Source organism: Lissotriton vulgaris, chromosome 8 (assembly GCF_964263255.1).
Source record: "Lissotriton vulgaris chromosome 8, aLisVul1.2, whole genome shotgun sequence".
Classification (NCBI taxonomy): Eukaryota; Metazoa; Chordata; class Amphibia; order Caudata; family Salamandridae; genus Lissotriton; species Lissotriton vulgaris.
In genome coordinates this window covers 327,780,550-327,804,671 of record NC_141696.1, presented here as the reverse complement: position 1 = coordinate 327,804,671, position 24,122 = coordinate 327,780,550, and the positions used below count along the sequence as shown (strand labels likewise).

Below are 24,122 nucleotides of genomic sequence, written 5' to 3'. Positions count from 1 at the left end.
TTTTCTCTCCCCCCTGTGCTTGTGCACTTTAGACTGCCTTTTCCCCAAATCACAGACGCTTTCACTGTGGTGCAAGGGTGTGTGCAATGCTCCTTGGACATAATTTAATATTGTTATAACTTTGTATGTGCTGAAAAGTACAGTGAAAAGAAGCTTTCTCTCAAACGTTATGCCTGCCTAGAGAAGGCATAAAGTTTTCGAGCAAATCCAGGTCTGCCAGTATTAGTAATCAGAGATTTGTGCCAAACTCCATGGGGGATTGCATGGGAATGCTCCCTTGATGTAAATTAGCGCACAGTAGCACACTGAGTTGCTTTAGACTACTTTCCAAGCAAATTAAGATTTGCGTTGGAAAGTAAATCCCAATACTACACTTTTGTTCCAGGTTTCCATCACTTTTGTGATACAAACCCATCATAAATTGTTAGTAAATTTTCCCCTGGTCCAGATGAATTGTTGGATTATCTAAATTGTATGTGATGACTGTAGCAAAATGATCTCTGCATAATTTTTAGACCCTGTGTTGGTCTCATATGTTTTTTTGTTCAGCCATGCCTCTTTTTTCCTGCTTGTTAGATCGATAGGTATTCAAAATCACTGGAAGTGCTCCATGTTGTAGAAAAATGCCTTATTTTGCGATATCAGTCCCATTTTGTTTAGACTGATGTTGCTGTTTTTTTTTAGTCTGTGCACTGGGACTCTACTAATCAGGATGTGCATGTGCTCTGATCCCTAAAAACATGTTGAAGTTGACTATTCATCTCTCTGCAGTCTCTAATATTTGGTACAAAGTGCACCAAGGGCATGTAAGTTAAACACCACTAGTGGACTGAAGCATCCATTGTACCACCTATCATTACAGTGATAGTGCAAACATGACTGCAGGCCTACCAATGTAGCCGGTCTGTGCCCCTAAAGCTATATATATGTAGCTGGGTTAACTGCTCAGTAAGAAAACATTGGGATAAAATAGGAATTTGTTTTTTTGTTATCTCCAGCTTGAAAGCGGATTCAAAAGTAGTTCTTAGACTTTATAAAACTTTTCAAATAAGCCCAATTCATTGGTAAAGTTGGATTTGTGATACATATTTTGGAAATGGTACTTTTAGAAAGCTACCCTTTCCCTAGCCCTGTGGTGGCGCATTTGCATGAGCTTAAACTGTCATACAGCATCTGAATAGCCCACTTTGTGATGTTCGAACTTGCTCCCAGAGCTGGGACAAAGGCATTGGGTGTGGGGAGGTGTTCTGTATTTCTGGCAGAATCACCTTCTGTGCAAATGTTAGTGGACATTGGTGCTGGACCCTCTTTTGTTCCCCAATCAGACCAACTCCGATCCCAGTGGGATGGGAACTGCCACCAGTACTCTTTTGAAGTGATCAAGGTGGAGGGAATTCTCAATTCCCTGGTCACACCTCTATGGTGGGCATACACGCTCTGTACACAAGAAGGCGAGTTCTGCCATATTGGATTCATGTAAAGAGGGGCACAGTGGGTTTGCTTGCGTAAGGCACACAAGAAGATCGGCATAAGTGAGTAGGGTTAGCCCTGGGAACTCTTTCCCTACTAGGAGGTTCCATGAGTCAGCCCCACCCACAGGCTAGTGTCAGGCATAAATGTGAAAAGAACAATTGATGGACAGAATGCAGAACAATGTCATACAACCCAGTACAGTCATCTGGGCCTAAATCCATTGTTCTTATGCTCTCCATGCCATTCAAACTTGAACCCAACCATATACAAATCAGTCTTGACCCTGCACCCAATCGTAACAGTCCAGCCTGAACTGCAAGGCCAGGTCCTCCCTGGACTGGAAACAAACATCCTAAGACCGGTTTCAGGGTTTTACCCCTCGTCAGCCAGGATAGCTTGACTCCAGTGCCATGGATGGCCCCTCTGGGCATCCTTTTCAGAACACAAATGGACCTGTCGAAGTTAAAATAAGGAAAGACTGCAAGAAGGTGTCTCAAATGATCAGTTGGCTGACCTTCTGTTAACCTACAGGGACACAACAAGCTACTATAAGCTATTTTCTACACCTGCCCGGGACCTTGGTGGTGTCTTCTGTTGTAATGAGTCTTGAACCCCAAGTGCTGCTTCAGAGGTCCTGGAACTTTTGGCTGAGTCAGAATACACTCCTCCTAAAATCCTGAAAATCTTGCTACTTAGAAACCTTTTTGGCTCCAAAAACTTCCAGAGGATCAGGACAAACTTGCCATGTCAATCTGATAGAGGTGCTTTGCTGCTGGGACAAAGAATGAGGTTGATTCCTCTCAGAGATTTCCCATAGCAGTAAATGCATTCCAGCAGGATATTGTGGAGATGGTATCCGGCCTTGTTGAGCCCTGTTCCGGTACAGCTTGCAGCCTCAACCCGATGGAGTGATCAGAGCTTCATAAAAGTGACAATGTTTGGTGGGAGAAATCTACACCGTTGCCAAAAGTATCTGGCCTGCGAGGTACCTTCTGTGGGTGCAATTTGTCATTTTCTCTGGCTCAGAGCTTTCCTGTCAAAAGTCAATGGCTTCACCGGGACTCTTTTGATAGCTATTCAGCCTTGCGGGTCTTTCTCTGCCACAGCCTGCTGACTTGCTGAGCTTAGCTGAACAATTTTAACTTCTAATTCAAACAAGGCAAATCTTCTGAGCAGGTCTGGTTTCAGTGTCTGACCAATGCTTCATCACAGTTGTCCTTAGGTACCAGTCAAGTGCAACCAAGTGAATGCAGTTTGCTCTCAATAGTGTGCAGGGTGATTTTCATTGAAAACGTAAAAAATTTAGATGTCCAGTTCCCCTTAAGGGAATTTTGTAGTTTTGGCGTCATTTTGTTAATTGATATATTCTCTATTTTTATAAATTGAAGCAGGAGTTTTGTTATGTTTTTGACTTTTTAACTCTTTAGGTACTTTTAAATGCTTTACACATTTTCTCAATTTAAGCCTATTTGCTCTTTGCCATGGCTACCAGGTGCTGAGCTATGGGTTAAATTACTAAAATCTTTATAGGCCCTAAAAAGAATTGTGACATTTTCATTTGTGGTGTACTGCCACCTCCCAACCAATAATTTTCTTTCTCACACTAGTGATTTCTGAACTACATCAGAGTTTTGTCCTGGAGAAGATGTAGCTTTACGGCTAGAGCGGTCGATACTCAAATCTGGAGAAACAAGTTTGAGTCTCGGCAACGATGCTCAGCATCCTCTGATTCTGGAAAAATCACTTAATCTCCCCGTGCCTAACAAAAATGAATGTGCCCATCTGTAACAAAACTGGTGCTCATGTAAAGCACTCTGATATCCGATGTATTGGGACTAGTTTGCACTATATAAAACTAAAAAAACAAAAGACAGCAAAAATATCATGGTGCACTTAAAGCATACCCTTGTTATGAAACACAGTGGTTATATTGCCATCTCAACTAAAGCTTTGAAGTGAAAGATAGTGGTTGAAGGGTTATATACATTAAGGAGAACTGGTATTTTATCTGTACACCTGTGAGGTGACTGTTTACACGGTCTGCCAAGTAAAGGTCTATTCAGTCCCCATAACATGGGTCATTTGTCTTTAGATGGTCTGGGACATGGATGTATGGTGTATATTGTCTGTAGGAGTGATTTGTGTTTCAAACATGGACTAGTTAAGGATGTCTCTTTGTGTACTTCTCCAAAGTCATGATTGCCTTTGTGCTCAAGCTGCTGATGTCCAGCTCAGCCACCCCTGTCTTCACCTATACTCTTACTGTCCCCCATACCCGAAACCTATGTACCTAATGGGTGGTGAATGCTTTAACTCTATCCCTGACTCTAGATGTAGGTTTCACCTATCTCGGTAAACCTCCCCCATACCTAATTTGCCAGGGCAAACGCAGTGGCTTCAGTCTGAAACTTCGTAACCCCGCCTGCACAAGTTTCTCATAAATAATTGTGCTTCAAATGGTGCAGTGATATAATCAATTATGCCATAGAAGATGTCATGAGTAATGTAATATGTGGGGTAGTTAGCAGTGCATAGCAAGGTCACAAGCTATAGTTAACTTATGGCATCAGTTATAGTTATTTGAGATAGCTGTAATTATAACTGCTGGATTTCTATGGTTTTGTGTGTGTAAAATCTGAACCTAACTATAACTTCCATGAAACCTTTGGTTGTGTGGGTTTTAACTGGGTGTGTGAGTGTATGGTGGCTGTGTGCGCTGGAGTGTTAGTACTTGTGTGGGGCTAAGATTGGGTGTGAGAGTGATTCTCTGGGTCTATAAGTGTGTGTGTGTGAGTGGCTGTATCGGTGTGTGAATGAGTATGCAAGTGGTTTTCTGGATCTCTGAAATGGTGTGGAAATGGCTGCATGAGTATGTGAGTGGACGTGTGAGTGTGTAATAATGTGTGTGAGTATGTGCTGGTATGAGAGTGTGTGTGTTTGTGTCTGTGTTGGTCTGTGAGTGGATGTATGACTGGTTTTCTGGGTCTGTAAGTGGGTGTGTGAGTGTCTGCATGAGTTTGTAAATGTGAGTGAGTGGTGTCTGGGTCTCTGACTGGGCATGTGAGGGGTTGTATGAGTGTCTGAGTGGGTGAGTGAGTGGCAGAATGGGTGTGTGAATGGTTGTGTAGGTGTGTAAGTTGGTGTCCTAGTGTGTGTTAGTGGCTGTGTGTGTGTAAGTTGGTGTGGGAGTGGCTATGTAGGTATGTACACAGGTGTATGAGTGGCTGTGTGAGTTTATGAGTGGCCTTGTGGGTGAGTGAGTGGCTGTGTGAGTGGCTGTATGTGTGTGTGAGTTGGTATGTAAATGGCTGTGTGAATCTGTGAGTATGTGTTAGACTGGCTGTATAAGTGTGTACATTGTTATGTGAGTGGGCATACAAGTGCCTCTGTAGGTCTGTGAGTGGATATGTGACTAGTTCTCTAAGTTGGTGTGTGAGTGGATGTATAGGTGTGCAAATGGGTGTGCAAATGTTTTTCTGGGTCTCTGAATTGGTGTGTGACTGGCTCTATGGGTGTGTGAGTGGATGTATAGGTGTGTAAGTGAGTATGTGCTGGGTGTGTGAGTGGGTGTAATAGTGAGGGCGTGGGTCTGTGAGTGGGAGTGTCACTAGCTGTATGAGAGTGTACTTGGGTGTATGAGTGTCTGAGTGGATGTGCAAGTGCCTGTGTTGGTCTGTGAGTGGGTGTGTGAATGTCTGTGTGGGCCTGTAACTGGGCATGTGAGTGCGTGAATGGGTGTATGAGTGGGTGCGTGAGTGTGTGTGTGAATGGGTTTGTGAGTGTCTGAGTGGGTGTGTGAGTGCCTGTGTGGGTGTGTGACTGTGAATGGGTCTGTGAGTGGGTATGTGATAGTGTGTGAGTGGGTATGTGAGTGAGTGTGAATGTCTGTGTGGGTCTGTGAGTGGTTTATTAAATTTAGAGCCACATTTGCAGATCTGCTGAACTTGACACGGGCCACATTGAGTGTCACGGTGGATCCGCGAATCCACGTATACGGGAAAAATAGTTTTGTGGCCAATTTCTTGCCTATCATGGGTCCCTTGCGGACCCATATATTGCATCCATGGGGTCAGGGTACCTCTACCATAACCAATTCTGTTATATTTTATGTGAATTATCATCCCTCAGGACCGAACCCCAATTTATAACACGACAACCACAACTTTCTATTTAGTCTGCGACAGCAAACGCTGGGATTGCTGTTTGTTTGTGGATTCTCAGAGCGCCTCGATGGATCCTTAAAGGAGCCATGTACATATATATACAAATTTCTCTTCCCTTTAATATGTCAAAAACTGCTGAATGGATTTGCACCAGGTCACAAAAAGAGATCTTTCTTTGCCAAGATCTAGCTTTATGCCAAATTTGGTGTAATTCCGTTCAGAGGGTCGGGCTGCAGCCATGTCTAAAATCTCTATGGGAAATAACATTAGAAATGCACTTTGGACACCCCAAAACCTTCCATCCGCAACTAAATATAGGAGGGCTCTTTTTTGAGACAATTACATAAAGAATCGTCAAATGGCGCCAAAGTTATAAGCAAACTAAAACATGCTTTTCCTATGGAAACTAGGTCCTAACTATATCTACCTATATATATGGATTATTTTTTGTGGTTAAGAAATGCATGGTAAAGATGCTTGTGTTGTAATTGATGCAATGTGAAGGTGTGCATGGTTATGACATGTGAGGTTCCATCATACAACCAGGACAGAGTGATGAGTAACAAGTGCAATAAATCAACATAAAACATTATGAATCAAACATAGAGAAAGAAATCACCTCAAAATCGAAATATACGTTAATAGTGGGCTCCTCCCGAAAAAGGACCTTGGGTGGGAACATAGCCTATGAAACCAAGAATGTAATTGGATTTATATAGCACTTACTACCTTTGACGAGGTGTTGAAGCATTTTACAGTTAGTGGCTTGCTGCTCTAGAACCCAAGGTAAGTGGTTCATTTAGTGGTTATTGTTGATTAATGCAATTAGTTCTGTGCTCCCTAAACAAAATAACATGCATTTACTCCAGATATTTAGTGGTAAATTAATATCAGGTAGATGTGATCATTAGCCGGGGCTATGTGATCTCAGGTAAATGATTGGTGAGATAGGATGGTGGAGATTAACACATTTTAGATTACAGGGATGGGATTTAAAGAGGACATCAATAAATCAGGATTTGCAGAGCTGTTTGGAGGTGGGGGAAGGTTGTTCCAGGATTTGGTGGCAAGGCAGGAGAAGAAGCAACCCCCCTGTTCTGGCTTTGACGAATGTGGGGAGTGTGAATTAGGGAGAGGGAGACAGGTGGAGGATTGGTAGTAGTTCAGGCCGTGGTTGATGCATGCTTGTCCTGGGTCATGGAGTTCCTTTAGGCATGTATAAGTATCTTGAATTGGCATCTTTTCTGGACAGGTAGCTAGGGAAGGTTCCTGAGGTAAGGATTGATGTGGGTCCATTTGGGGAGGTTGAGGATGAGTCTGGCAGCTGGGATCTGTATCATATGGAGTCTTTTTAGGAGTTGGGTGGAGAATCCTGCATAGAGCGTGTTGCCATAGTCGAGTCAGCTTGTGATTAGCTGACGGTTTTCCTGTTGTTGACGGAGAGCCATGTGAATATCTTTCTCTGATTGTGAAGGATGTGGAAGCAAGCAGAGGCCACTGCGATGACCATCATTGGGAACGGTTAACATCTCTGAAATAAGGTGCCAGCCAATTGAAGAATTACAATAGGAAGGATTGAGACAGGCAGGTATGAGACAGGGAGGAGACTACACTCAGATAGAGAAGGTATGTAGAGCATGGAAGAAAAGAAGAGGATCACTCTGAAGAAAGTACTTCAAGGTCATTGTTTCATGCAGGCTATTAGGAGCATAGTGTGAGAAGGCTTTAAAAGACAGCAAGCAGTCGGAAAATGTAATCTTTAGAAAGAAACAACATTATACCTAGTGGCCCATATTTATTAATGTACATATCATTTAAATATTAAGCACCCTAGCCTGTTGTGTGCGATACCTTGGACAGCACTTTCAAACACAGCCTGGAGTAGCCCAACCTTGCTACAGGGTCTGCATGCTGCACAAGGGAAGTTGGCACAAAAAAAGTCTAATTTAAAGATCTTCTCACTCTATTCTGTAAATTAAAGTTTTTTTTAACGTTTTACTCACTCACTAGAATCAGTTATTTGGCACTGTCTGAGATTGTCTTGTCAATGCACAGTCAGATCTATACCATGTTTTGTCCCATACTTCCATCCAAGTGTTTGTTGTGTATGTGGCTATTGTAGTATATGCATTGTATGTATAAGTGATGCAGAGTTATGAAGACCTACAGGTTCCTTTTTTAACATCCCTGGCCTGTTCCTATGCATCTATCGGGGGTAGTGCTGATACCCTAGACAGTGGAAGTGTATCAGGATGCAGGAGGGAGGAGATCTAAACAGTGAAGCAAGGACAATGGAGGCAAGGATCCTATAGAAATGTGATTAGGTCCTTCCCGGGACACTCCAATTGGTAGATGGCGGGATCTGCAGTCAGTTGCTCAGAGTGTGAAGGGTCTTTTAGTTAAAACAGCCCTTTTGTATCTTTCCTTATTACTGTCTTTGTAGCTGTTCATAGCCAGGTGCAGACAGTTTACACCTCTTTGTGCCTCTGTAGTGAATGCTTTAGGCTGGAGACTACCCTGCTGTGAGAAGCATCACACTTCAAAAAGTGTGTGTCTGCAGAACTGCATAGAGAGGTACTTGAAAAGGAGCACACACCAACGCAGTTCTCCTGCCTGAAGTTCTTCCCTGTTTGTGATAAAGGGATTTCCTTTTATCGTACATTAATAAAAAACAGAAAAAGAAATCACCACTAAATCTAAATATTCATCAATCTACTATTGTGCTACTCCCAAATAAGAAGCTCAAGTAAAAACATAGGGGCTGATTTACAAGCCCCTAACTGCACTTTTACGCCGCGGTTGTGTCACTTTTGTGGCACAGTAGCGTCGTAAAAAATGCACCACGTTGCAACACATTTACAACGCGACTCATCTAGAGAGATGCGTCATGTTGTAAAACCCTGTGCTACATTATACCTGCGTCAGGTATAATGTATGCAGATGGGCGTTCCAACGCAAGAAAGCCTTGTAAAAGTGATGCAGTGAAATCTACAAGATTTCACTGCATCACTTGTACAGCGCCACTTCTACGAGGCCACTGCGTCAAAACCTTACGCCTGCATAAAGCAGGTGTAAGGAGTGACACAGCATAATAGGAATAGGAATTCCTGAGCATTGCTGGAGTTGCGTTGTGCTTGCGACACAACTCCAGCAATGTGTTCCATTTACTTTAACAGATGCGTCATGCATTTGCCAATCCTTGCACCATGGCGCGCCGCATTGCAAATGGTAGCACAAAGGTTGTTTTGCGTGACGCAAACGAACTGACGCATCTCTGCTAATATGCAGAGATGCGTCAGCTCTTGTAAATCTGTCCCACAGTCTATGAAACTAAGAATTCAGTGGACAACAGGCCTGGACCATTCTCATTGACTCTACATGAATTTCGAATGACTCTGCTTTCAACGGAAGACTATTTCAAATCCTTGCCCCACCCCGCCTAAAAGGCTTTCCTTCTGTCTGAGCTCTATGGATCTTGGGTAGTCTGGTAAATAGAGCAGTACTGAATTGCAATTATATTTTTAGCTGGTACATATGAAACAATAATCTCTGAGATTCCAGTTGAGAAGTGTGAAACAATCGGTTCTGAGAGGAAAGAAGGCCTAGAGTTGTAAAAACTCTATGTACAAATTGCGGGTACTTTTTTATTTAATCATTTTCTCAAACAACATTCAGTCAGTTTTGCTCTGCTACTTGCGATGTATTTGAATTTCTTTATACCCCAGATAGGTCTTACAGTCATGTTTTGGAGGTTCTGCACTTTTGCCAGGGTGTAATGAGGCAAGTCTATGTAGATAGAGCTACAGTACTTATTATGTAGGAGTACACAAGTAGCAACTACTTGGGCAAATATATAATTGGGAAGAAAATATCTTGCTCTCCTGATGGATCTTAATGTACCAAGCCCTTTAGTCCAGACCTTATGGATTTCCCGCGGAAATTATAGGAGCTGATCAAAAGGAATCCCTGGGTTCTTCCCTACTATACCAGGTAGAGATGTTCTTCCAGGTTTCTGGGGCCTCAGATCGGAAAACCAGCTTCCTGATGCTCCTTCAATGACACACACCTCAATTTTAGCTCTATGGAGCTTTAAATGATTATGAGTCATCCAATTCTGGATGTCCATAAGGCAATGTTTTGGTGTTCCTAAGGAGGTTTGGGAATTTTGATCGAACTTGTGAAGCAGAGGAGTGTCAACAGCATAAGAAAATATATTGATACTATGTCCTGATCATGACACTCAGTGGTTGTACATATAAGTGATGGAGAACAGATGGAAAGGTTGCCTCCTGTGATCCTCATGGACCCCTTCCCATTTTCCGATGAGTTGCCACCACTTTTGAGATGTTGGTAAAAAAGTAATGTTTTGTGACCGTAATTTGGTCGCAAAACATTCATACATACTACTGCGATTCGGTATTTGGAAGCAGCACCCTAAACATGTCCCTTCCCAATATAAAATCATTATAAGAAATTTCTCCTTGTGAAAGGGCTAAATGTAGAACTCAAAGTGAAGTTAGCCAGGAGTGGGCTGATCAACTTTCCTGTGCTGTTTTTGATGGAACCAGAAAATGAATGACAAAAGAACAGACCAATGGAGGTAGAGAGACGTCTGAAACCTCCCTCAAGTAAGTACATTATACATATAATTTTAGTAAAACTAAAAGGTCTTGGCTAACTTCAGACCTATGCCGCCATTCACCCTCTCTGGAACACTGAAAGCAGCCTTATGTCAAGAGGTGATAGTCTCTGTGGATGCATTGAGGAAGGTGGCACGAACTGTGGGGGGTAAACAAAAAGGTAAGATGAGAGGAGGTGGGTAAAAGAGAATTTCTCCAGGATTCAGCTGGCGTAAGCTTCTCCTGGAGGGGCACTGTCCCAATCTCGTGCCCCTCGAGGAGGCTGTCTCCTCCACCTCCACCACAATGCACCCACACCTCCTATATCAGCTGCTTCTTTCTGACAACATTAATATGGTGGCAGGTAAGATTTTAAACCCCCTTCTTTCTCTCTCCCTCACACTAAAAGCAACATAAAATCACTCACCCTTATCTGTCATTCACCTATACATACATTGTTACATACAGATAACATACTTACCCCTCAATAACACCCTCTAACACATATCCTATAAATATCTAGATGTTTTCATTATATTTCATTTATGTTTACCCCTTTCATACAGTCACTTTAATGGGAAAAATTAAATAAAATGGTGTCTCAATGCAGAGGGGATATCCACATTTGGAGGGGGTGAACACATGATAAAACATAAGTCAGGAATTATCAAAAGAAGAACAATCTCCGTAATTTGTCCTAAACTATAGTAAAGCCATTTTCCCAAGCCAGAAAGGTGGTCTGAGTCATATTCCTGTGTTGGGAACAAACATACCCAGCCATTCTTATTCTGACTCTTCACCACAACAATGGTAAATTTCCTCTTCTGACGTAGGTGTTAAATGACTGGCCGTGGCAGGAACAGCTACCCTTTGGGACAAAGGAAACACAGGATGGCAGGGGAAACAAGGATGATGGGTGGCGAATGGAAAAGTGTGAGGTGCAATATACTAAATACATTTTGAGGGTTGGGAAATGCCTTTCCAAGATGCAAAGGGGGCTTGTAACCCATTTCAAATCAGAATGAGGCTTGAAAGTGGTCTCACCTCTTATTTGCGATCCTTCAAAATGTGTGTTTCTTCAAAAGATTTCATGAAGAGATTCGCATACGCAGGAGCTGCGCAATTCCCCATAGATGTGCCACAGAGTTGCAGAAACCACTTGTCATTGAAGTTAAAATAGCTATGATACAAGGTGAATACCAGCTGTTCCATCAGTAATACTTGCAAATCTCCATCCAGAGTAGAATTGGTGAGTACCTGTTTTACTGCTTCCAAGCCGAGATTGTGAGTAATGGATGTGTATAAAGATCGCACATCCACTGTGCATAATTGTATTTCTTCATCTTTGAACAAGGTGGAACATGTGTCAAGTTTAACTAAGAAGTTTGTTGTATCTCTGATGTAGGACCTTGTAGCGATGACAAATGACTGTAAGTATTTGTCTAAAAATTTGCCGATTGGTTCGTGGCTACTGCCTTTGATTGACACTATCGGTCTGAAGGGAGGTCTTGTGGGATGTTTATGTATTTTTGGCACCATGTACAGTATCGGTGCTTTCAGATTAATTTGGATGAGGAATCTTTTCGCCTTGTCAGTTATTGTGCCGTTGTCAAATGCTTTCATGATGATGTTACTCAGGATGGTGGAAAATTCAGTAGTTGGATCTGTTTCCAAGGCAGCATAAGTGTTCTCATCAGACGTATGTAGAATGACTTGATGTTGGTAGAATGAGGTGTCCATAAACACCAGTGTTCCTCCTTTGTCTGCATTTTGGCAGGTGATGGATGCATTATTAGCTAGATTTTGTAATGTGTTTCTTTCTTTGATTGTCAGATTGCTTCTTTTAGACGTTGGTTGAAACGTTAAGGCTGCTATGTCGTGCTTGATGAGGTTTGCCAATTTATATTTCACAGAATCACCTATAGCACGCAGCATGAAAGTAACAGTAATAACGTCAAGCATGGATTCTGAGATAGTACATAAGGACAGAGATAGCTGATTGACATACATACTTTCTTTACTTTTAGAATTATCCCCTGACGAAGGGCGAAGTTTACGCCCGAAATGCATTGGGAATATACGTTACAGTGATTTAAACACTTGAGAGAATGTACTGGAAAAATTTTACAATGAATACAAGAGACATTTTGATCATGAAGAGAATGATCTGAAAGAAAAATAAAAAGCACCATTGCTTTCTGAATACAACTCATTTGTTTTCACTTTATGAATTGGACTAAAAACCTACGGGCTTTCATACAGCTGTGCACCGAGGAGCAAACCCAAACTTTGGGGTTGCCTTGAAACAGAGTCTAGAAAGAAGGCAGTAAGCGGGTGCAGCTTGTGCCAGTTGGTAACAAGAGAGAATCCACACAAAAGTATCTGACCATTAGTAGCAGCTGCTATGGAAGATTAGGCCCATGGAGCTCGCAAAGTTATTACTTGCACTTCTCCCTCCTTCCTGCTTACACCTCTCCTCCTTACACATGTTTTCTCCCATCTTCATCTGGCCTTTATATTCCCCTCTTTCTAACGCCTCCTCCTCCCTGTACTGCACATTCTCTCGCTAATATGTACCCATCACACTCCTCTCCTCCCATCTCTCTATTACTACTCTTTATTTTAAGAAAGTTCTTGCGTGTGGGGTAACTTCCACATTTTCAGTTGAGCTTGTTTGCTTTGCTCACTCACGACTTTGCAATCATCAACAACTTTTCCGCCTCACCATGTTCAAAACTCACCAGCCGCCACTGATGATGGATGAACTGGGAGATGGGTCAACTGAAGGTGGGTCTCGTTGGAGACACAGAACCAATGTTAGACCTGCTGTTAAGGAAGTCATGAGGGCAGATAGAGTGTGTAGATGCTCAGTGACCATTTTTCGGAGTATCCAGACCTTTCCACAAAATTCTGCATATCCAGAGAGATCTTTATCTGAACCTCACCAAGTGGCCTTGAGATTCGAATCACTGCGTGTGGTGCGGACCTTGGAAAAATAAAATGGCAATGAAATTATGTATTTCATTGCCATTTTTTTTTTTTTTTTTTTTTGAAAACTCCTCTGAGGCGGAAAGCCGGAGGACGGTACTCTTACGCCATTTTTTAAAAAAAATTCACTCGTATTTTGTGTTTGTAACTTTTAAACTCACCTGCACTAAAGCGCTGCCTCACGCGCCAGCAGACCCTCTAGGCACTCCTGAGACAGCGGCAATCAGCGCTGAGACAGGAATCTCTAATCACCCGCCATCGCGGTTCGAAGGCGAGCCACGCCCCCTGCGAGGCCACGCCCACCAAGGAGCTCTTATAAACGCTGCCTGCAGCGCGACTAAACCTCATTTGAAAACTCCTCTGAGGCGGAAAGCCGGAGGACGGTACTCTTACGCCATTTTTTAAAAAATTCACTCGTATTTTGTGTATGTAACTTTTAAACTCACCTGCACTAAAGCGCTGCATCACGCGCCAGCAGACCCTCTAGGCACTCCTGAGACAGCGGCAATCAGCGCTGAGACAGGAATCTCTAATCACCCGCCATCGCGGTTCGAAGGCGAGCCACGCCCCCTGCGAGGCCACGCCCACAACATCGCCATAAATGTGTCGGCCACACAAGCGCAGCGGTCGAGCGCAGCGGGAGCGCCGTTTGCGCGCCGAAGGCGCGCTTAAGGCAAGCTCGTCTGCGCTCGTCCGCGCCTCGGCAGCGCCTGGTGAGCCACTGTCGGCCCTGATATCCCCGTCCACCAGCAACACACCTCACTTGACGCGCGAGGCTCTACTCCTCCGTAGAGACTTTGCCCATGAGGGGCATTTGACCTTCCAAGACACCGCCTATCCTCTGCACGACTTCGCGCGCAAAGGCTTAATCACAGCCGGCTTGCTGAATGTAAGGTCCTTGCCCAAACACGCCCACGAAATCGCCCTGCTCATAGTCAATCATCATCTTGATGTTCTATTCCTCACGGAAACATGGACCCACTCCGACTGCAACATAGATCTGGACTGGGCCTGTCCACAAGACTTCAAGATCCTGCATCTCCCTCGACCTAAGGGGCGGGGCGGTGGTGTTGGTGCAATCTACAGAGCATCCTGGTCAGTCAAAACTATTGCCATGGACCCAGTGGTCGGGACCGAAATAATCGGCCTTTCAATGGACTGTCAACTCGGTACTACCTTTACAGCGGTGATCTGTTACCGTCCGCCGGGAACGTTTAACGCTACTCAGCAGCAGTCGCTTCTCACCACCATCACCAATATGGCTACCACCCACAACAACTTGATTGTCCTGGGCGACTTTAACCTTTGGCCCAACGGCAGCCTAGATTCCGCCCTCAACAATCTCCTAGTGTCTTGCGAAGGATTGAAACTCTCCCAGCTAGTGGACAAACCCACTCACATAGCAGGGCACCAACTAGATTTAATTTTTTCCTCCCCACAGCTGGCTATTCTGAGTGACATTCTACCAATGTGCTGGACTGATCATGCCCTGATCAAATTTCACATAGTAGGCAGCAGGTATGGCAAATCGGCCTTCCACGGTCATATACCTCCATACAGAGACTGGAAGGTCCTAGACAAACTCAGGCTGAATGGCCCAGTGTTTAAGGTAGAGGACACTTTCTCTACTACACAATCGGTGGAGGCTAACTATCTTTCCCTTTGTTCAAGGATTTCCAGTACTACGGATCACCTCGTCCCACTGAAAAAGGGTAAACCCCAGAGACGAGCTCCGGCCCCCTGGTTTGATGACTCCTTAAGAGCTCTCAAACTAGCTTGTAGGCATGCTGAGAGAAAATGGAGGCAGGATTACTCTGACACTCATAAAACCATCTGGAAAACACACCTCCGGAAGTATAAAACTGCCATTGCCCTCAACAAGACTAAACATTATTGCTCCATTATTTCCAATGCCACAAACAGCTCAAAGAGTATTTTTCAAATACTCAAAAATCTGTCCAACCCGGACTGTGTCACCACCACACAACCTCCCACCCAAGCCCTCTGCAATGACCTTGCAGAGTTCTTTATTAATAAAATAAACACTATTATCCATAACCTGGAATCACCCCCCTCACTTGAAACCAATGAATTGCCGAGACCAGACACCAGCCCTCGGAACCTGTCGCTCCCTGGCTCTGGCCCTCTGGCAAGAATGGAGGCATTCCCTCCGATCCCGGCTGTCGAGTTTGAAAGACTTGTGCTTGGTATCACCTCAGGCTCCCCACTTGACCCCCTACCTCCAAAAATATGGAAAAACTTCGGTACGGAACTTTTTGACACCATGCGCCTAATCTGCAATCAGTCCCTGCAGAGTGGCCTTGTTCCCACCCCTTGGAAACAGGCACTAGTCACTCCCCTTTTAAAGAAACCCTCCCTGAGCCCAGACTGTCTTTCCAATTACCGACCCATTTCCCTGCTGCCATTTCCAGCAAAGGTCGCCGAGCGTTGGGTCAGTTCATGTCTGTCTACCCACCTGGAACAAAACAACCTCCTTGACGACTACCAGTTCGGTTTTCGTCCCGCTCACGGCACAGAAACAGCAGTTTTGACCGCCATGGAAGACCTTCGAATGCGTGCGGACAGGAACCAGCCAGTGGCTTTGATACTGCTGGACCTGTCTGCCGCATTCGACACGGTCAACCACGCCAGGCTGATGCAGAGACTTATGGAAGTAGGAGTGGAAGGCACTGCATTGCTTTGGCTTCACTCCTATCTTCGAGACAGAAGACAGGCTGTCTCTCTCCCCCCCTTCCGGTCCGCCTTTGCAGCAGTTCCCCAGGGAGTCCCCCAGGGCTCCTCCATCAGCCCTATCCTCTTCAATGTGTACCTTATACCGCTAATTAAATTGATCCAATCATTTGGGGTCAAAACAATTAATTACGCGGATGATACACAGCTCATTCTCTCGTGGGAAGGTGAAGATGCCATTCCGTTCTCAACATTCCACGACTGCTTAAGAGAGACGGCCAGATGGCTACATAGTAACTCCCTCCAGTTCAACGCCGCGAAAACGGAGGTCCTTTTCTGCTCCGGCACTAAGATACCCCGTCAGTTCCCACATGAATTCTGGCCCCCGGAGTTCAGTGTCAAACCTCTACCAGTGCCTTCCGTGCGCAACCTGGGAGCCATGTTGAACAACAACCTAAGCATGGAAACCCAGGTGACAAAAACTGTGGGGATCTGCACTGCCCTGCTCCGATCACTGCGGAAAATCTTGCCTCTTCTCCCGGCACCAGCCAGGGCATCGATAGTCAGGTGCACGATACTCAGTCGCCTTGATTACTGTAACGCCCTGCTCCTGGAGTCTCCAGTTACGATGCTGGATCGACTTCAGCGAATCCAATCTGCCGCCGCCAAGCTGGCTCTTGGCTGGACGAGGAGGGCCTCAGCCACAGCTGCTCTGGCAGAGCTCCACTGGCTGCCCCTGAAACAAAGAGTGGCATTCAAGTCCCTCTGCATTGTCTTCAAGGCTCTGCATGGACTTGGACCCAAACCTCTGCAAGCCCTGTTCCAATGGTACATACCTGCGAGAAACCTACGTTCTTCTTCTGCTTGCCTGGTAAAGGTACCCAGATTTAATAGAACTAGAACAGGGGGCCGATCGTTCAGCGTAGCCGCGGCCAAGCTTTGGAACACCCTACCCACTGACATACGTCAGACTCCACAGCTTCTCCCTTTTAGGAGACGCATTAAAACTTGGCTCTTCCCCAAATAAATTGTCAGCCCAACTGTTCTCCCGGTCTACCGTCAACAGAGTATTTTCCAGCGCCAGGAAGCCTGCAAGGTGTCAGTTCGCGCTTTACAAATTCTCTAAATAAATAAATAAATTTTATTTTTTCATGGGTGTCTCTCAACGGGTGGGGCGGGGGGGAGATGCATTGTCCTGGAATTAGATCCCAGCTAGGGCAAAAGCGGTGTGGGAAATGCAAGACAATGTCAACTCAACAGAAAACAGCAACAACAATGACCTAAACATATAGGAGTAAATGTCACAGACACTGCTTCAAAGCAGTAGACGAGATAAAAAAACTACAATTAAATAAAAAGATTCAAACTATTTTAAACATGTTTTCCAACAATAATCTATATTATTTTTGGCAGCAACTTTATGTGAATATTCAAATCAACAACAGATTAATTACCTATATAAGTAAAGGGCAAGGGGCTTGCTCTGCAACATGGACTATGTTATGTTATGTTATTGAAGCTTGTAACGTGCACAGATACTCCGAGGAGTGTCCCAGCGCACCCTGAGAGGCGAAGGAAGGAGGGCTGGTTTAATGAAAAGGAAAGTTTTCAGTCTTTTTTTTAAAAGAGTGGGGTCCTGGATGCTGTGAAGAGCAAATGGAAGCGAACTCCAGGCTGAGGCAGCCCATAAAGCGAGGTAACTACCACCCATCCTTTGAAGACGGAAGCGAGGTATGTGGGTAGGAGCGGAGAGGCTGAACAAAGCTGTCTAGCCGGAGTGTAGAATATTAAACGTTTCCCTAAATAGATTGGCCGGAAGCATGCAGGGCACATGCTCCAGGACCAGGGTTTTGAACGTAACTCGTTCTCATCCAAACTTGCATATTTTGGATAGTCACATACATTTTGCACAATGTTATACACAATGATGCACACTCAAACCTGTGACAATCAAGAGCTGCAGTGAGTGAGTTTCTAGGTGGGAATGTGAAAGAAAGCCCCAAACTGAATGAGGGCGGAAGAACGGAATTGGTTTCTTTCTGAGTAAGATATTTTACCATGTAAACACAAAAGGTAGGTTATTTGCCAAATGCAGCTGCTCATGCCAATTAGTACACCTTCTACTATTCTCCATGCAGAACTTTTGCACATCTGTGTACTCAAGGGAATCTATGATTGTCATAGATGTCATTGACTCCTAAAAGGGTCATTTATGAAACCCACACAACCCACACAAGTTACACATTTGCTCAAAATATGAGGTTCATACCGTCAGAGAAAACCTATGTCTTTTTCCCTGAGCCCAAATGAAGAATGCTATACATTTTATCTTATAATTGTCAATAAACGCAAATTTTCTCTTGTAACAAATTTCAACAGGTTCTGGTTTCTGGTGTAGGAACTATTACTTTTTTCTACTTGGCGCATAGTATATGCCTGCTATTAATGTACTTAACAATTACCTAGTAAATGTAATTCATTCCAGGGTATTAAGTTTTCTTTTAAGATTTTACTTAGATAACTTGAATACCCAGGGCTTATAAGGTAGCTCTAGAAAGACATGAGTATCCTATGCACATGGCGTAATATGTCACATGAAACCAGGAGTCTCTTTCGTACATTAAATTAGAGCCCGACACCGCTTCCACGTTAAATCATGTTGGACTTTGTGGGCTTTTTCTGGATTATACGTCACTTTCTTTGTTACAACAGTGTAATTAATTCACAGTGCATCAGAAACTCCTGGTCGGAGCCAAGAGCCAGGATTTGTGTGACTCACCTATTTTAGGGATGGCTTGAAAGTATGCTTTAAGCATGCTGTTTTCTCTTGTTCTGTCCAACGAGAATGTCACGAGCATCACATTGCTTGAAGATGTAAGACGCATCATGGGAAGAGTCCAGGACATTGGTGGTCCACACCACCTGAAAGGATTCAAGATCTACTCTCATTGAATTTATCAGAGATCACAAATGCACACTAATATACAAAAAATCCGTTCACACACATGCAGAGTACATTCAAAATTAATCCAGACGTTGAGTACATTTAAGAATTTGGGGTTAAACACCGTATTATTAGAATTTGTGGTTCTAGGTCAAATAAAACATATTTGCTACCTTCGCAAAGGTAAGTATGTGCATTGTTTTTCATCTCTACACTGATTTAAAAGATTTTAAATAGTCTGAAGAAGAGGGCTTAATATACATTTGAGCCAATAACAGAGGATTTTGAGCTAAAACGTTAAGAGTATGTTTATTTCCTTGTGGTGGTCATTCATTCATTATATAAAGGGCAAAAAAGCAGCACCAGTAGTGTTTTGTCTTTGTCTTTGATTTAATACATTTTTTATGCAATCTGCAGTGCTTATTTGCATTTACTTTTTCCTCATCAGACCTAGAACTGGAGAAAGAAAAATACAAAAGAAGGAGGAAGATAAAGACGGAAAAACAATGACAAAGGGAGAAAAGAGGGTTGAAAAGGAACCAGAAAGAGTGAAATAAAGGGGCAGTGAGTTGTATGGTGGTTGAAGGAAAAAGGCATGAGGCGGAATCAACTATGTAGCTTTGATATTTGGCAATCCTGATGGTCGTCAGGGCTGGAATGAGTTCACGGAAAATCTTTGGGGACCGGAGCGTATTATTTTACATATGAATCTCTGTATACAATCCTGATCAATTTTTACCTCGAACTTTCATATTTTTGATACAGCGAGATTTTTTACATTGTATTGATTACCTAAAACCATACTAAAAAATTCTATGAAAGAACATTTGATATAATTCACTAATATTTCCGTTTCAATACTTCAATTTCACAGAAATATTAATCCTTTTGTACTTTTTATGTTATGAGGTAGCATAAAAACAGATTAGTCAGGATGTAGTTCCTAAATATTTACTGTTCCAGCAAATATGAAAATGACGAGAAAGTTAATCAAATCTGAATCATATCAATCTATGTCTGACCCCCCAGAATACTGCAGCATGGATCAGGGAATTTTTGTTTCACAATGAAAGGAAATTTTGCAGCATACAATTGCAATTTTTAAAAGTGAAAATGCATTTCCTAAAATGTTGCATTTATGTAGCCCAGAACGCTACATGCTCTCGCCTTAAAAAGCTAGGACCAAGCTTATGTGTGAAAAGGGCTTGGGTGACTTGGAAACTGAGTGCTGTATTCACGTTTAAAAGACTTGTGTTCTAAGCTTTCATTAGCATTTTCAAAGGTATTATACCAAAAAAAATATAAAATGGGCACAAGTTCTGATGGGCACAAGTTCTGCATCGATGCAATTAAGTTTTATTCCACACAGAAAGGTGATGGTCCACTTCACACATTGGTACTTTCTCTAACAATCAATCGCATAAGAATTGATGACTTGAGTAAAAAAGAAAAATAGGGTGCAATGTTCATTATCTGTGCTCCAAAATATGGTGCACAGAAAAGATTACAAGTCTGACTGATGTTTGTGTTTTTCCCTTCACAGTCTCTACCTGAAGCCGCCGACCACATCCCGCTTTGCGTAGCTCCTATTATCCTCTTTCTGGTCCCAGCAGCCCCTGGGACAGACTCCCATCCAATCTCAGTGCAGGGGTTGGCCTGCGCGAGCATGACAGATACTCCGCTCAGGTCATGGAGTCTGTGGGGTTTCTCCAGCCCTAAGTGCGCATGTGTGTTTGGGTCGGCCTTGGACGGACGGCCAAACACATATGCATTCTTAGGGAGTGCGCAAGCACTCCTCCTCCCTCCTCCCATGACCCGTCTCCCTTCGTGCATAAGCTGGTTCAGAGCCTGCAAACGAAAAATAAAAAGATGCTAGCACATCGTTTTATTTTTCATTTGCTGGCTCTGCGCCAGGCAGTGGGGTGACGTTCCTCCGCCATTGCCGAGGAGCCTCCACAGGTACTAACATTAGGAATACTGATTCAACAATGGCGATTCTCTCCAAACCGCAATTAGGAAATCGGTATTCCTAATGTATAAGAGTAGGCAGTGGTCCGTGGGACCACTGCTTACTCTTAAAAAATATTTTTATTTACATTCTCAAATGGGAAGGGGTCCTAAGGGGACCCGTTCCCCTATGCGAATGGGTTACCACCAGTTTTAAACTAGTGGTAAAGTGTTACTGTTTTACATACAATACTGATTCGGTATCAAAAAGCGCCACCTAACCACGCCCCTTCCTAATACTGAGTCAATATGTATTCGCAATTCCAAACTGTGATTCGGTAGCATGTTACCGAATCCCAGTTTGGGATTGATACATACCAAAATGCATTTTTCTAGTCTCAAACGGCCCAATTCTGCTAATCGGGCCGTTTGCGAGCAGAAAAATGCTTAATACTTGTAGTCCATTGATACATTTGGAGGAGAACTACTTGGTGCAACTCTCCAGGTTGCAATTAATAAGAATCCTCAAATGAGTTTTGAGAGTGCTTCAGGACTAGGGTATATAGGCAGAAGTCTTTAAAACTATTTCTTCCCAGAAGAGTTTGACTGAGGCGGAGAAAGTAAGCATACACTGACAGAATGAGAAAGGAGATGAACATAGTGTTGTTGAGTTTCTGTATGGGGGTTATTCAGTACGTGGACACTGTTAACAAGTGGGTGGCTGCTGCTGATTTGCCATGAAGGAGAGTATATTAGGGAACAGTATGTACCAGGGGAAAGGAGATAATGTAGGATTTGTGGAATTAAGCAATGTGTATACAGAGGACAGGAAGAATAACTTAGGGTAAGGGTCTTCTGGTAGAGGATAAAGAGTACTGAGACAGAATGGAGTTCCTCATCATACCGTGGCTATACTAAGCCTTCAAAACCGATCTGGTCTCTCCTAATGAAATTAAGACACCTTAATAGTATTGAAATCCACTTTGGATTTTTTTCACAGTATTAGGACCGCTCGCATTGTGAACAACCTTAGTCTTTGTTCTAGTTACCTCTCCTCTGCATTTGAGCCATCCTTGCATCATGTTTCTCTGTGCAAGAGCTTAAAAATATCAGCACGTTATCTTCCTTTGTGCTCAATAGTAAATGTCCAGTAAAAGGCATTTCAATAGTTATATAGTGACATTTCCTTTCTGACGTGGAGACTACCAAGACTTTGCCTTTAGCTTTAATCTCACTCAGCGCTTGCTCCTTCTCCTGTGGTGCACTGTCCATTCTTTTCTCTCTGGCCTGAACTCCTATCCTTCTATTCCCCTGCCTCACACTGTACCTTGTCAGCATCCACCATTACTAGAAGAGTAGCCACCATCTTCTGCATGCATTCCCTCAGCTCTCTCAGGCATTGCTGTCTCTGTCTACCCTCTCTCTTCTAAGAGCATGTCCCAAAAATCCCACCAAATTCTGAAAATTAATGCCACACCTGGGCTCACTAAACTCTCTACTTTTCACCACGATTCGTGCACCTCTCTCCTCAACTCTTGACTTGTCCTGTTCATAAACCTCCAACAAGTCATCCACATACTCATATTTTGTTCCAATCCCAGGTACACTTGAGCTCCCAGACCATCTGGGTCCTGTGTCTCTAGCCTCCTGCCTCTCTAATCTTTTAAAACACTGTGATTGTGAGTGTGATTGTGATTGCTACAATCTTACTTCAATTGTATTAAAACTTCGGTCCCTCGCCATTATTCGAACCCCGCTCCCCGGTCAGGCGAGTAGACTCTGACGCGGGCGCAGACAGGGTTGGACGCCATCTTAGGTGTGAACGAGGCTAGCGCACCAGCTGTTGGCAGCCTCCCGCCCTCCCAGAAGTACTTAAGTCGCGCTGATATGCGAGCGCTTCGAATTAGTATTGTACTTTCCCCTGAGGCGGAAGCCGGGGGCTAGGCTGTAGCAAAAACCTTTTAATCTTTCAAAATACTGTGATTGTGACTGTGATTGTGATTGCTACAATCTTACTTCAATTGTATTAAAACTTCAGTCCCTCGCCGTAATTCGAACCCCGCTCCCCGGTCAGGTGAGTAGGCTCTGACACGGGCGCAGACAGGGTTGGACGCCATCTTAAGTGTGAACGAGGCTAGCGCACCAGCTGTTGGCTGCCTCCCGCCTTCCCAAAAGTACTTAAGTCGCGCTGATACGCGAGCGCTTAGAATTAGTATTGTACTTTCCCCTGAGGCGGAAGCCGGGGGCTAGGCTGTAGCAAAAACCTTTTAATATTTTAAAATACTGTGATTGTGAGTGTGATTGTGATTACTACAATCTTACTTCAATTGTATTAAAACTTCGGTCCCTCGCCGTAATTCGAACCCCGCTCCCCTGTCAGGCGAGTAGGCTCTGACATGGGCGCAGACAGGGTTGGACGCCATCTTAGCTGTGAACAAGGCTAGCGCACTAGCTGTTGGCTGCCTCCCGCCCTCCTCCACCCTATAAAATGAATGCTTATTCCCGAAGGCGCAGCGGCGCGCCAAAGGTAAGCCCATCCGCGTCAGACCGGGGCTAGGGGCTACCCCCCCTGATCCTTTATTGGGACTGAGGAAGCATTACAGCAAAGAGTCTCTCTACCAACTACGGACCCCTGTAATAACAAGTTGCCGTCACCAGTTCAACCCTCTGGAGATTCCCCACCTCTGCCCTCACTGTAACATAGAGCTCTGTAGCCCACCAAGCAAGAATGAATTGCGGGACTACCATATGCTTCTCCTAAATTGTAGGTCCCTTCCTAAACATAGCCTGGAAATCTCTCTGCTGTTGGACGAACATATGCCTGATGCAGTCTTCATGACTGAAACATGGCTGACTCAGGACTCTGAGCCTGACCTGGTGCAAGCCCTTACACCAGGCTACCAGATAGCCCGCACAGACCACGCTCAGGGAAAAGGCGGGGGCTTGCTATCATTGATAAGGAGATATATATGTGTTGCTGCTCTTCGGAGACCATCGCTGACTGTGAAAGCATGCCCTTTGTCATTGAATTCTCCCCCAATGACAGCCTTACTGGTATTCTTATTTATCGTCCTCCGGGGTCAATTAAACAGTTTCAAACAGCTCTACCCTCTGCTGTGGCCGAACTGGTTACTTCCCCGTCAAATTTCACGCTACTTGGCGACTTCAATGTTCATTTTGACAATACTCTGGACAATGTCGCCATAGAGATGACGGCGAGTCTGGCTGCAGTCCAACTAGAGCAACTTGTTCCATCCCCCACACATGTCAAAGGTCACCTTTTAGATCCTGTATTTA

At 44.0% G+C, this 24,122-nt stretch overlaps 1 pseudogene across 1 annotated transcript in view; it reads right to left on the bottom strand.

Annotated features, from left to right (window-relative positions):
* LOC147697001 (suppressor of tumorigenicity 14 protein homolog) overlaps positions 1–24,122 on the bottom strand; it is a 381,221-nt pseudogene that overhangs the window by 193,103 nt on the left and 163,996 nt on the right. The window contains exon 8 of the transcript XR_015299131.1: positions 18,714–18,856. The product of XR_015299131.1 is annotated as a suppressor of tumorigenicity 14 protein homolog (transcript). The remainder of the gene's footprint in view (positions 1–18,713; positions 18,857–24,122) is intronic.